This window comes from Pelobates fuscus, chromosome 6 (assembly GCF_036172605.1).
Source record: "Pelobates fuscus isolate aPelFus1 chromosome 6, aPelFus1.pri, whole genome shotgun sequence".
NCBI classification, from domain to species: domain Eukaryota; kingdom Metazoa; phylum Chordata; class Amphibia; order Anura; family Pelobatidae; genus Pelobates; species Pelobates fuscus.
The window spans coordinates 273973128-273985291 of record NC_086322.1 but is presented as its reverse complement, the minus strand read 5'-3'; the positions used below and the strand labels follow the sequence as shown (position 1 = coordinate 273985291).

Genomic DNA, 12164 nt, shown 5'->3' with positions numbered 1-12164 from the left:
CCATCTTATTAACTAAGAGCATCTACCAATGAGATCCCCCCCGGCTCTGCAGTGCAGGAGTTTCTGACTACGGAGGATGTGGTAGCAGACGTCCAGCAAGTTGATTGTCAAACAAATTGTCAAACTATTCTCCAACTGTTTGAGTAGCTATCTTGGGAGGTCACCAGGGAACTCATGCCACCATAACCACTACAGTGGGCAGTGGTGCTTTCATCCAGCACTACATTTGCTATTCTGGGGTAACGTGCTAAATGTTAAGAGATGGGAAGCGTATAGTAACAGACAGCAAGAAAACTAAATTGTTATAATTATACTAATAATAATTACTACTTTTTGACATATAGCACTAGTTGTAATTTTCCAATCAAATAGTTGATTAGTATATTTAACAACTGTGCATATTTAATCACAAACTATCACAATCACAATAACTAACAGCATATTAGCTAACCACGCATGGAAAACGTCTCCTTTTAAAATATCGTTTTGTGAAAGTGATCTTCTTTTCCCACACATATTTTTATTCACTGTTAGGGTTATTTACTAAAGTAAGAATTCAAACTAAATTTCAAATTTAAGTCTCGAGTAGTGAAACTGAAAGCATCGCTGATTTTTGCAGTTTGGCTGTTTTGCAATTCGCTTTGAACTCACTTAAAATTCTAACTTTTGTGAAAAACCCTGTAAGACTCTTAAAGCTCAAATAAGAAAAATTAGGAGGAAAAAACCCTGAATGTTTATACACACAGCATTAATTTTTCCAATCTTTTTTTTTCTTTGCTGTTGGTTGCCATGGTGAACGCCCCTTATTTATGACTTTTCCCCAGAGTGGCACTTTTTTTTTTTTTTTTTTTTGCATTAATAAATGTGAATTATGAAGTCATTTTGTTCCCTAAAAGGAGACATGTTTTTAGAATGAAGAATATATTTGCTCTTTTTTTTTTTTTTAAAGCTGACCCAGGGACCATAACTAATTCTGCAACTTTTGCAGTTTGATTCTAAAGGATAAGGTACAGTAAGTGGGTTGTTACCCTGTCATTGTCAAAGTACACATTTACTGTTTGTTTTTTGTTTTTTAACTCCTGCTTTCTGTGTCTGACAATACACTACGCCTCATGGCAGTAAGGGGGTTTAATTATTCCAGTTTGTATATATATATTCTTACAGTTCAGGTGTGACCTCATTACAACTCTACAGAAAGCCATTTTAGGATCACAGGGAGGTCACACCACTCATTCCATCAGCAGTGATTAGTGTCACAATAAAAATGGCCAGCATCACACTGCTGTTGTTAAACCACATTGTCTCTAATGTCCCTGGGTGACTTGGTGAAAGGAATATATATATATATATATATATATATATATATATATATATATATATATATATATATATATATATATATATATATATATATATATATAAATGTTTTTTTGGTTTAATAAAACAACCCTATTATCCCCTGTAAATATTCAGGAGGGGATGCCAGCCACCACCTTTTGCATGAAAAATAAGGGTTTTATTAAAAAAGAAAAAAAATAGCAGTCGCCCCCGCCTAAGATGATAAGGAAGCAACAGTTAACCGTTTGCCTAACAGATTAGTCAGTAGCAGATTGCACAGCAAAGTGCAGCATTGTACCATGGAATGAGGTGGGTTAACAACTGTTAGAGAGGAAAGTGTCTAATTATGAGGCTGGTAAGGGGGGGCTTGGGGTGGTAGACGGGTCCCCTCAGCTTGTTGTAGTTGATGGATTTCCAGGGAATCAGATCCCCCCTACAGGATTTAGTGGCCTCCTCCAGCCCAGCTCAGTGAGCAGTAAGCAAGTCTCACATCTCTCCCCTTCTCTCTGTGCAATCCCTGAGTCTCCAGCAGGGGAGAGAGCAGGAGAGGGGATTTTAGCCTGGTTCCTTCTGTCTCTCTCACACATACACACATACACACAGTCCCCCTGCCCAGACAGTGCTGGAGCATCACTCTCTGGCTGATGCTCACTGCCCTCAGCATGGAATAGAATCCTGGGTGGAACAGAAACATATTGAGGATTCCAAGCCTCTGGCTTCTTCATCTATAGGATTCCAGCATTGGAGATAAAGAGCTTTGGAAGGTAGGTAATACATGCATGCACTGGGAGGGAGCTCTCTGTATATCAATCTGTCTGTTTGTGTCTGTGACTGTGTCTCTGTATGTAATACATGATGTATATGACTGTATAAGAGCACATGTGCATATACAAAGTAAGCCAGTACCTGATTATTTATTTTTTTGCTGTTTTTTTATGTGAAGGTGTGTATACTGTGCATATGCACCTGTTTGTGAATAGTATTGGCTATTGGTGAGTAGATAAACCACACAGGTAAAAGTATATGCAGCAGGAGGGGATTGGGAGTTAAGATACCCACCCTTAATAATGTATTCAAAACATTGTAACAAAACAACTTCATGCTAACAGTGGCTGTGCATTACATTAACACATCCAGATTTTCTATACAGACACAAACATGCACACACAAAACATCTTTTGAGGTGTATCACATGCATGTAACCTCTATAGGTTGTCACAGCAGAACCTAAATATCCTACACACTTCACAATCCATATCTTGTTGCACAGTATCACATACGACACGACAGAACGCAGACCACACTTGTCCAGACAACACTATTCCACACTACCCATAACATGCACTATGTACACCATGTGTTACATTTAAACAATTTACATCATAATATAAGCAACTACCTGTGTGATGCAAACCAGTCACACAAAGGTAACAGTTGTCGTTTGCAGCAATACACCATTTAAAGTAATCCTACAACACGGGAGATGTTGTACAACCATAACTACTATTCAGACTTCATGTAGTAAAGTCCGCACCGCGTACCGCAAATTAATTGTGTACAATACATACAACACATTACACAACACTGATGGCACCGTTGGTGCCCTCAGATTATGCCACACAGCACAATTCATGCCACCTGTCCAAGTACCGCTAACCTTTCAAGGTACGTCATTCCCAAATGGAGGCAACACAAACTATTACAATATCCAATATAAAACATATGTGCCACAATAAATGTATTCTCCTCATGAAAGATTTTAAGTAAACATAATTGACCATATTGTGCTATTTGTCTTTTGTCACACTGTGCTTGAGGTTTGCATGGGCCTCAATATAAATTTTAAAACAGTACAAATGAATCACAGAAGTGCATTCATATCGCTCAGCACCTTAGGGATGATTCACTAACCCTCAACATTAAAGAATTCAACTTAGGGTATAAAACATTTAGTGAGAGCCAAGGGCGACTCAAACGCACGTACGGTATCTCTGGGTTATGAACAAGACCCCTAGGCAGCAATTATTGGGAGTTCATTTAAGATGTGCACAGCTCAGGTCCACTATGGCCTAGTGCTAAAACAATTACCCAAATTATAGTTTAATAAAATTAAGCCGGTTGCAGTTTAATTAACCGGCATAATCAACAGGAGCGTCTGTGTGTTAACGTGTGGAGTCAGTGTCTTGTCTGATAAAGTCAAGATGTCAATTGATTATGCCAAAAATTGATGTCATAATCAATATGAGATTCAGCTATGAAAAAAATTAAAAGCTACGGTCATTCTCTGGCCAATTTTAGATCTAGTTAAAATAATCACTTTTTGTTTTGTGAATTCAACAAAGCACAGAGTAACATGGAAATCAAACTTACTACACTAGCGGTAAAAATAGGCAAAATTCGTATCAGAATTGGTTAAGAGATAGAAGTCTAAAGTTTTGCGTAATGAATACTAGTTAGAAAATCAAACAATTGACGCTTAAATTGCTAACTAGTATGCTTTGTATTTTCCTATCAATAAAAATACACTTTTTTTTCACAAAAAATCGCCATTTCAGCAGAGGGAAATCACTCAAAACTTGATCATGTTGCTTTTACCTTCCTTATCTAATTGGTACCCACCTATCCACCTTATATCAGATAAGCACAAACAGATTACATCAGGAAAGAAAATTGTCCGAGCCATGTACCATACTTGCACTTCCAGTAGTGTGCCCAAGTTTCACTGATAAGTATTCACATGCATCACCACCCAATTTGATCTACTTTGGTGGCCTGTTTTTTTTTTTTACCTCAAACATGTTATAGCAGATTTTTTTCTTCGTACAATTTTAACCTTTAAATTAACAATTAGTTCAAAATGTATATAATTTATATGTAATACCCATAACGTTTTAATTAAACTGATACCGAAGTATCCCTAGACCTAGCACATGTTCCCTGTGAACTACACATCCAACCATACTGTGGCGTTCGAGATCTCTTTATCTGGTGGTAGAACATGCCACAAAAACACATCACAACTTGTGTGCGACAGGATGCTTGAATTGTTCTGTGTGTGAACACAGTTACATTACATAATAGAAGGCCATTCGCTAAATTTTAAAAAAAAAACATTCACCAAAAAGGGCTATACGATAACAGAATTGGAAAATTTGTCCAGTTGGTCTTTTTTTGGCCTAGAATTATCAGTTATCTTCCTGATACGTAACAATTCCTAGTTTAGCGATGAAATGGAGAGTGACAGTTGAAAATTTAGGCCAAAATGAAAATGTTAAAAAAAAACTCAGCTGTATTAGATTTTTTCTAATTTGCACTGTTTTCGTCTACATTTTGTAAGTCATATCAACTCACCGTTTAGCAAACAGGGTAAGATTATACAAAACAGCATATTCTGATATTGACACTACCACCCCCAATGCTGCTATATCGTAGAGACTAGAATTTGTAGAACTCTTACTGTTGTCTGATAAGAGCACCAATCAACTCAAGCCCTATGGTGCCAAGGTTAATGTGAACTACAGAATAACAGCCTGTGGCCGTTGGTTACCTATCCTGGTTTTAAAACCAGACACAAGGATAAGCCATTTACCTTGCTGTTATAGCGAATCTGTCACCTATTGTGTTGGTGACAATTCCATTTTACTAGAGTTTAAGTGAAATGTGCAGAAATTGTACATATAGAACACTAACTTATGAAGCACTTTTACATGATCACTTGTGTCATCTTCGCATGATACTCTACGCCAGGGATACCCAAAAGATAGATCTCCAGATGTTTTAAAACTATAGCTTCCATGATGCTTTGTCATTATAAAGACATGCAAAGCATCATGGGAGTTGTAGTTCTACAACATCTGGGGATCTACATTTTGGGCACCCGTGCGCTACACCCACAACAAATAAAGCTGTGCGCCACTCCTGGGGAATGGGTGTAGGATCCCATGCAATACCTGGTACTATGTGGTTGGAGGCCAGCAACCAAGTTATAGTATCTAATAGAGAATCCACAGGTTCAACAGGTAAAATGCATCATGTCGTTTATTGAAGAAGGGGACACAAAAACATACAAGGTTTTGGCCCAATATATACATGATAAGGCCATGGGGCATTTACCTGTTGAACCGGTGGATTCTCTATTGGATATTCTACACCAACATTCGCACTGAGCATCTATTTCGCATTATGCTGTGTGCACAGAAAGCACAGAATCATGGGATTAAAACTAATTTGAATTGTATGCCAAGCTGTGCTTTGTATTTAGAATAACGTTATAGGCACTTCAAAAACAAAACACAAAAACACACTGGGATTTTTATTGGGGGGAAAAAAAAGATCAAAAAGTGACAGTTTCACTTTAATACTATGACTGGTACCTCTGAGAGCCCTATCTGGTTCATCCTATAACCTTGCTGTATTTATCAGACAGCACTGACCTTCAGATTTAAAATCACTCTAGAACACAGGTACAACCCTTTTGGATTGTGCCGTATCAATCTCTTGGCCATTGTGGTAAGTAAAAACAATATGACACAAGGGCAGCAAAATTCATACCTACTACCTATGTACCTACCCGTGTAAATGCTTGAGAAGGTGCATCTGCTTTCAACATCAATTCTTGAGAAATCATTTTGGAACAGGAAATCTTGTCTTGATTGCTGGCACAGCTTCCTCTGTTTGATATGGAGCCTTGCTAGGAATAATTGAGGGACGTATAGTATGTCTCTTGTATGTATTAGAGCCAAAATCTCTCTTTTTGTTGCCAATAATTCTGTTCCTGCTACTGCCATTATGTACTAAGCTGGCACAGCTGAAGTAAAATTCAGCCACTGAATGAAATGCAGTTTTACAGCAAAACAACTCTAAACATCCAGTATTAAGGACAATGCATACATTTCTTCAACCTCATGTTTACAGGAACCATTGTTTATGGCCGTCAGACTTACAGTCAGAGCAACAATTGTTATATTTAGCTGTAATTGTAATGAGAATCAGCACTGACTCAGTGCAACTACACATATTACTGAAAGCAATCATAACATGTATATACCATACTGAGATACAATATAGGTAGTGATGCATGTTGCAGGTAGATATTGCAAAGACCAGTATAAATGTATATAGCACACTCACGTTTTTTTTTATACATATTTATATCAGTCTCTCTTATAAATACATAATCTTATTTTTTCATCCCCTCGTTTACAATATATATACATGTATTTAGCACATTTGACGTATATTTTGAATTTATCCTTTTTAACACATGAACTTGTGTATTTTTTATCCTTTTATTCATGGTAGTTTCATTTGCAAAAATGTTTTGGAGGAGGAGTCTTGTTTTTTTTTTGTTTGTTTGTTTGTTTGTTTGTTTTTAGCAATCTCCTGTTCGGGGAAATGTGTATTCCATGTTAATGTTTGAAATAAATAAATAATTTCATTGTATGATAAATTATATGTGATATTTTTGGACAGTGACGACTTTATGTTTTTTTTTCCCTGTTGTTGTAGTTGTTGTATGTTTTGATAATGTATTGTAAATTTGTGATAACACTAAACTGTTATATGTGTATAAGCTCTGACTTTATTGTTATATTATTCAAATTATTGTAACATTAGTAAATATATTGGTATTTAAGAAAATATTAACATATAAGTACTTCAACTGATTCACATTTTAGTTAAAATACATACAGTACTGCATAACACAGCTTATTGATTTGACTTTCCCATCGGTTTTGTTTGGGGGAATACAACTACTAGATTTGCGCACAAATCCCTTTTAGCTGCGTTGAACGAATCAATTGCATGTTAATTAATGGACAAACGAATCGATTTGTTAGACAATCCAGAATGAATCGATTCACAGGCATATGATTCGTTCAACGGAGCCGAAAGCGATTCATGCACAGGCCTAGTAACAACATAAACTAGATTATCAAATGTAAACCGCGTCAGATGTGCATCATAGGACTATTCAGTAAGCAATTTGTTCCCTCCAGTACATTATATGACTGTTTTATATACACATAGATGGATAATTATGTAGGTGTGTGAAATTTTATGATAGGGAAAAAGATGCTTATCTTGTCGGAAGGTGTTTACTGGCCAAGATTTATAGATATTTTTCTTGTTTTCCAGTGCTTCTTCAGTATTCTATATTCTGCTTACAAAACATGTTGTCTCGTGCCTGTTGTGTCCTACTTTAAGATCTGGCTGATAAATTGTATGTAGACCTTTGCCGCAAATTGTAAAAAATAAATTGACACATTTTTTCTCAATATGTACTCGATGGACTATTGTTGTACTCAAGTCACACAATCTAAGTAGAATATGTTCCTAGACTGGAGGAAAGAAGAATAAGAGGAAAAAGACAAGCTTGACCCAACAATGTGAAACAAGCAATTGTAGCAAGTGGAGCGAGGCAGTTGAAAATGTACCCAAATACATCAAACTAGGAATTGTTAACCAAGATCTCTAGAGAACCTCATCCTTCGACATGCCCTATAAATTATATGCCTCCTCTTGGGTCCTACTACTCTTCTAAATAGAGTTGTGTGCTGGGTAAATAGAACATGAATATTTATAAGCAACCCTGGGTAGATGGAACATAGAAAAATGCTAATTTCTCAAATGCAGTGTATTTAACCTCTTACTGGGGTACGAGTATGCATTAGAAGGAGTCTTAGATGCAAACCTAATTTAAGTAGCTTGTGTTTATTCAGTAGAGACTGAATATTAAAATTTTTGCCATATTGAGCTTTCTTGCTAAATTAGTACCTCCATCGTGAAGATATATAGTTAATAACGGTCAAGTGGGCATGAGAATAATCTTTGGGTAGTAAGCAGTAGTCATTATGACCTATCCTCACACCTTCTCTTGCCAGACATATAATATAACCCCTAATAATATTCAAGGATTACGCCAAGCATAATATCTGCTACAAAAATAAACCCAATACGTAGTTTTGGCACTGAAAACCAGTAGTGCATCTATATCCCACTCAGTAGTGTCACCCCTGCTACCCAAAACATAAGTATATCCAAAACAAAACTAAGGTGAAAAACGTTCACAGTGATATAGAGTTACCACTTAGTGTATGATATAATATTATTTCTAAATAAACAAAGATGAAAGAATCTCATAGTCTAGACGTTTAAATACCTTCTTTTATTAGATTTCCAGTTGGGTAACTTACGTTTTTCTGAGCCCAAACATTGAGTCAAACTTGACATCACATATGCATTTTTTTCCCCAATATTTCTCCTGGTCTAGTATTGGTACACAGCAACACTCAGCAGGACGTATGCTCATCGCCAAACAAATACCGTAGGAAGAAGCAATCCCAGTTTCTGCAGGACCTGTCCTTCCATCCCAACTTTGAACCCTGGTGTCCTACTTGCGGGGACATCAGCGTACTGTCCCCAAGAATTGTAGTGTTACTGCATTAATGGTTCTGCTTGCGCAAGTCCTGCCCTCAGTGGGCTGGCCTACTTCTTTATCAGGCAGCCTGGCGTGTGTTTACGCCAAGCTGACCTGCCAGCAATTCGCCTACACAAAACACTATTTTGGTTAAAATTACCCTTGCTGTTCTGGATCACCCTCCCAATACAAAATACATAGAAAAATCCAGCTTGTTGATCAAGTTCTCATCGCAGCCCTATCCCATATCCTCCATGCCCAAAGATGGGAATGGAAGGTAAGATGGGCTGAGAGGGGTAGCATATGGTGCCAGCATGCTGTGTGTGCTGAGTCAGATGTAAAATTTTCACAGAATTCTGGGCTAATGATGCCCTAATGACGCTGCCACAGGTAGATTTATATGCAGACTATAGGCACCTTGACCACTTCAAATTAGTAAAGTGGTCATTTTTAATTGGAGTCACCCATTAGCGCTAAGTACCATCAGTAATTTGTATAATTGCAAAGAGGATATATTACATATATTACATAGTACAGTTTGCACTCAAAAATCTAGGAGTGACGTACAACTGCAGGAATTTGAGAACAATTCTGCAACTTTGAAACAGTTCTTTGTCGTCCCCAGTCTCACAGTACCTTCCTTCTGCTTTACAGCAGCAGGAAGTGAGTTCTGTTGTTTGTTTTCAGACAGGAGAAGAGAAGCAGCAAACAGTAATAGTGCAATAGCCTTTGTAACCCCAACACTGTGTGAGATTGTGCCTGGGCTGGTGGCCCCCAACCTCAAAGTTCTCCTGGCTTGGACTGGTCCACTGAGATATGGGTAAGTCTGCAGCATACTGGTCAACCTCGCTGCCCGACTATAATGAGAATGTGAGGTGTCCTTGTAAGGTGCTTGCAAGTGGCCAAGGGCTGAGATAATGCTAAAGACATTTATCGTACATGTCGATGGCCATTGGTGGCTGTGGCTTTGCAGGAAAAAAAGTCTGCATGTCAAAGGCATGCCCTGAATCTGGGCAGGTCATACTGATGGAGGGCAAAGGGTTATATGATGACACTGAGACTCTAGCAGTCTCCGTCTATTAAACCCATAATCACATATTGTATGCACCATGTGAGCTTGGCCATCTATTCTGGGATTTGTGAGAATTTTGTGTAGAGAAAAATGTCATTCATTTGTACATGCCTTGCAGGCCAGAAGCTGCCGGCCCTCCCCTGGCAATTGTAAAAACCCACACCGAAGCAATTGGCTAAAATGTGTTATCATTTTTACTTTAGTCATATAACCTCTTTCAAAGTTACGTCTGCTTTGCTAGAGAGTAAAAACTATAAAATACAGGACCCTCGTACCCATTCTGGGCCCCTAAATATCCACGATAAAGTGTACTAAATCTTACAGTTTAATTCAAGTTACGGAATCTGCTGCATAGCTCCCTATAAATGTGGTAATTTATGAGCATTCAGAACTACAAGAGTCTCTCCCTCTGATGTGACATTCAATGTCAGGGCTGGTTTGTGTTTCGCAAGTCACTTTGTCTGCGGATCTCAATAAAACATGCTTAATAATCCTGATCGGAATAATGCTGTACAGTAATTTTGGATGTTGTAATGGTCTATTCGTGACCAAGTCTAAGTTTATTTTGACATGTTCTTATCTTAGAAAATAGACATTTCTTAAGGTAAAAATTGCACAGTAGTAACTGTTTTACACCGTGTGTTCGTATCGGTTCAGTGTGTGTATTGACTTACAGGTAAATGGGAAGATTAATTTCATTTGATTGTTTTCCAGCAGAGAACTGGCACACATTCAGCTCCTATGACATGTTTGATAATATTTCTGTTAAACCTAGACGTGAGTAAGAGAATGTGTTATTTTAGCATGTAGAAGGGATCATGGTCTTTACATCTTAGAATGGGAGGACATATTGGTATAAAAGTTTCTACATGTATGGGTTAGGTCAGCAGGTGCCAATACGTGCATCACAAGGCATGCATTCCTATAAGGGATTCTGATTAGACCTGCAACATGTGTTACTCTGTGGATACATACCTCTAAGAGAGGACCTGTTGATAGGATAGCATGACATATTGTTTTGTTTATTGCCCAATATGCTCTGTCATGTTAAAAATCCATTACCCAGTTGGTGGTGATGAGATTTTGGAAGTAGAGAAAATATAGTAGGTGTAGGTGGGTAGTAACATTGAGGACATCTTAAAAAAAAAAGTAAGAGTAACCCAAATCCGATTTCTCGCCAATTTATTATTTTTTTTCTAAATAGAATAGCACCATGTTAAATCGTTATGTGTTTTATACGTTTATATATGTTCATTTTAGTTGTAAAACCTCTATGTGTTTTATAAATTTATGTATGCTTATTTTAGTTGTTAAATCTTTGTGTTTTATACATTTATATATGTTCATTTTAGTTGTTTAATCTTTATGTGTTTTATACATTTAAATATGCTAATTTTAATGTGTAGGCTAATGTGTATATGCATAGGATTGATTGTATGCTGCCTTTAAGTCAAATGAAGATTTTAATGACAACGATTCTAACATGAATTCCGAAATAATTGCCATGTTTAAAGGAGGGGTGTAAATAATTTTGCAGATTCAATTCAGTGAAGACAATGTAATACAAATGGATAACAGTGTTTCTCATCCTATTTTCTGAGTACTGCTTGCAACAGTTATTATCAAATCATGGACCTCCGATATCTTTCGTCCATTTAACAAGTGTCCTTAAAATCAACATTCCATATCGATAACAATTATCTTCTGAAATTAAAACGGTAAAAAGCATCCCCTGGTATCATCAGTTCAACTCATCGGATACATGTATCCTCAGGCCAAGAATTTTTGAGTTACAAGAAGAGCTGTATTGTATTTGTTTATAGTTTATGGTCTTCACGGCCTTAAATACAGTAAGCAGAAAGAGCAATTGGGAATAGTAGCCTGGCTGATGTGTAAAAGATCTGAGTGGAGGAGATATTATTATGTTGGGTGATTTATGGTTAATATTGTGCTTCTCGTGAAACTGATGAATGATTCTGCTGGGATTCTATTCTCCCTCAGGAACTTGCCGAAGTGTTAATAACCAAACTCAGCTATTGTCTGGGGAGCATTTCATTAGTGAACATTGGTCTGATGGGATAAGCCGCTGTCTGTATATATCATTTTCACTAACACTCTTTTCCTAAAACATTATTATTCGGTACAGAGTTCTGTGGAAGGCTTTTTAATATTTCCTAGTTGCTCTCATTAGCCTACTAGATATGAACATGTTCTCATATTTAATGTGTACATTATCTATATCGTATATAGTCATGTCTTACTTACGTGAACATGGTATATATTAGCTCGTTAGAGCATTGCTAAAGGGACACTATAGTCACCAGAATAACTATT

The 12164-nt window shown here is 37.1% G+C and overlaps 1 protein-coding gene across 2 annotated transcripts in view; it reads left to right on the top strand.

The window, feature by feature from the left end:
- Positions 1-1705: 1705 nt before the first annotated feature.
- The window catches only part of CDH22 (cadherin 22), a 224535-nt gene continuing 214076 nt past the window's right edge, over positions 1706-12164 (top strand). For both annotated transcript variants that reach the window (XM_063459177.1, XM_063459178.1), the window contains exon 1: positions 1706-2102. The gene's annotated coding sequence lies outside the window, so the exon portion shown is untranslated. The remainder of the gene's footprint in view (positions 2103-12164) is intronic.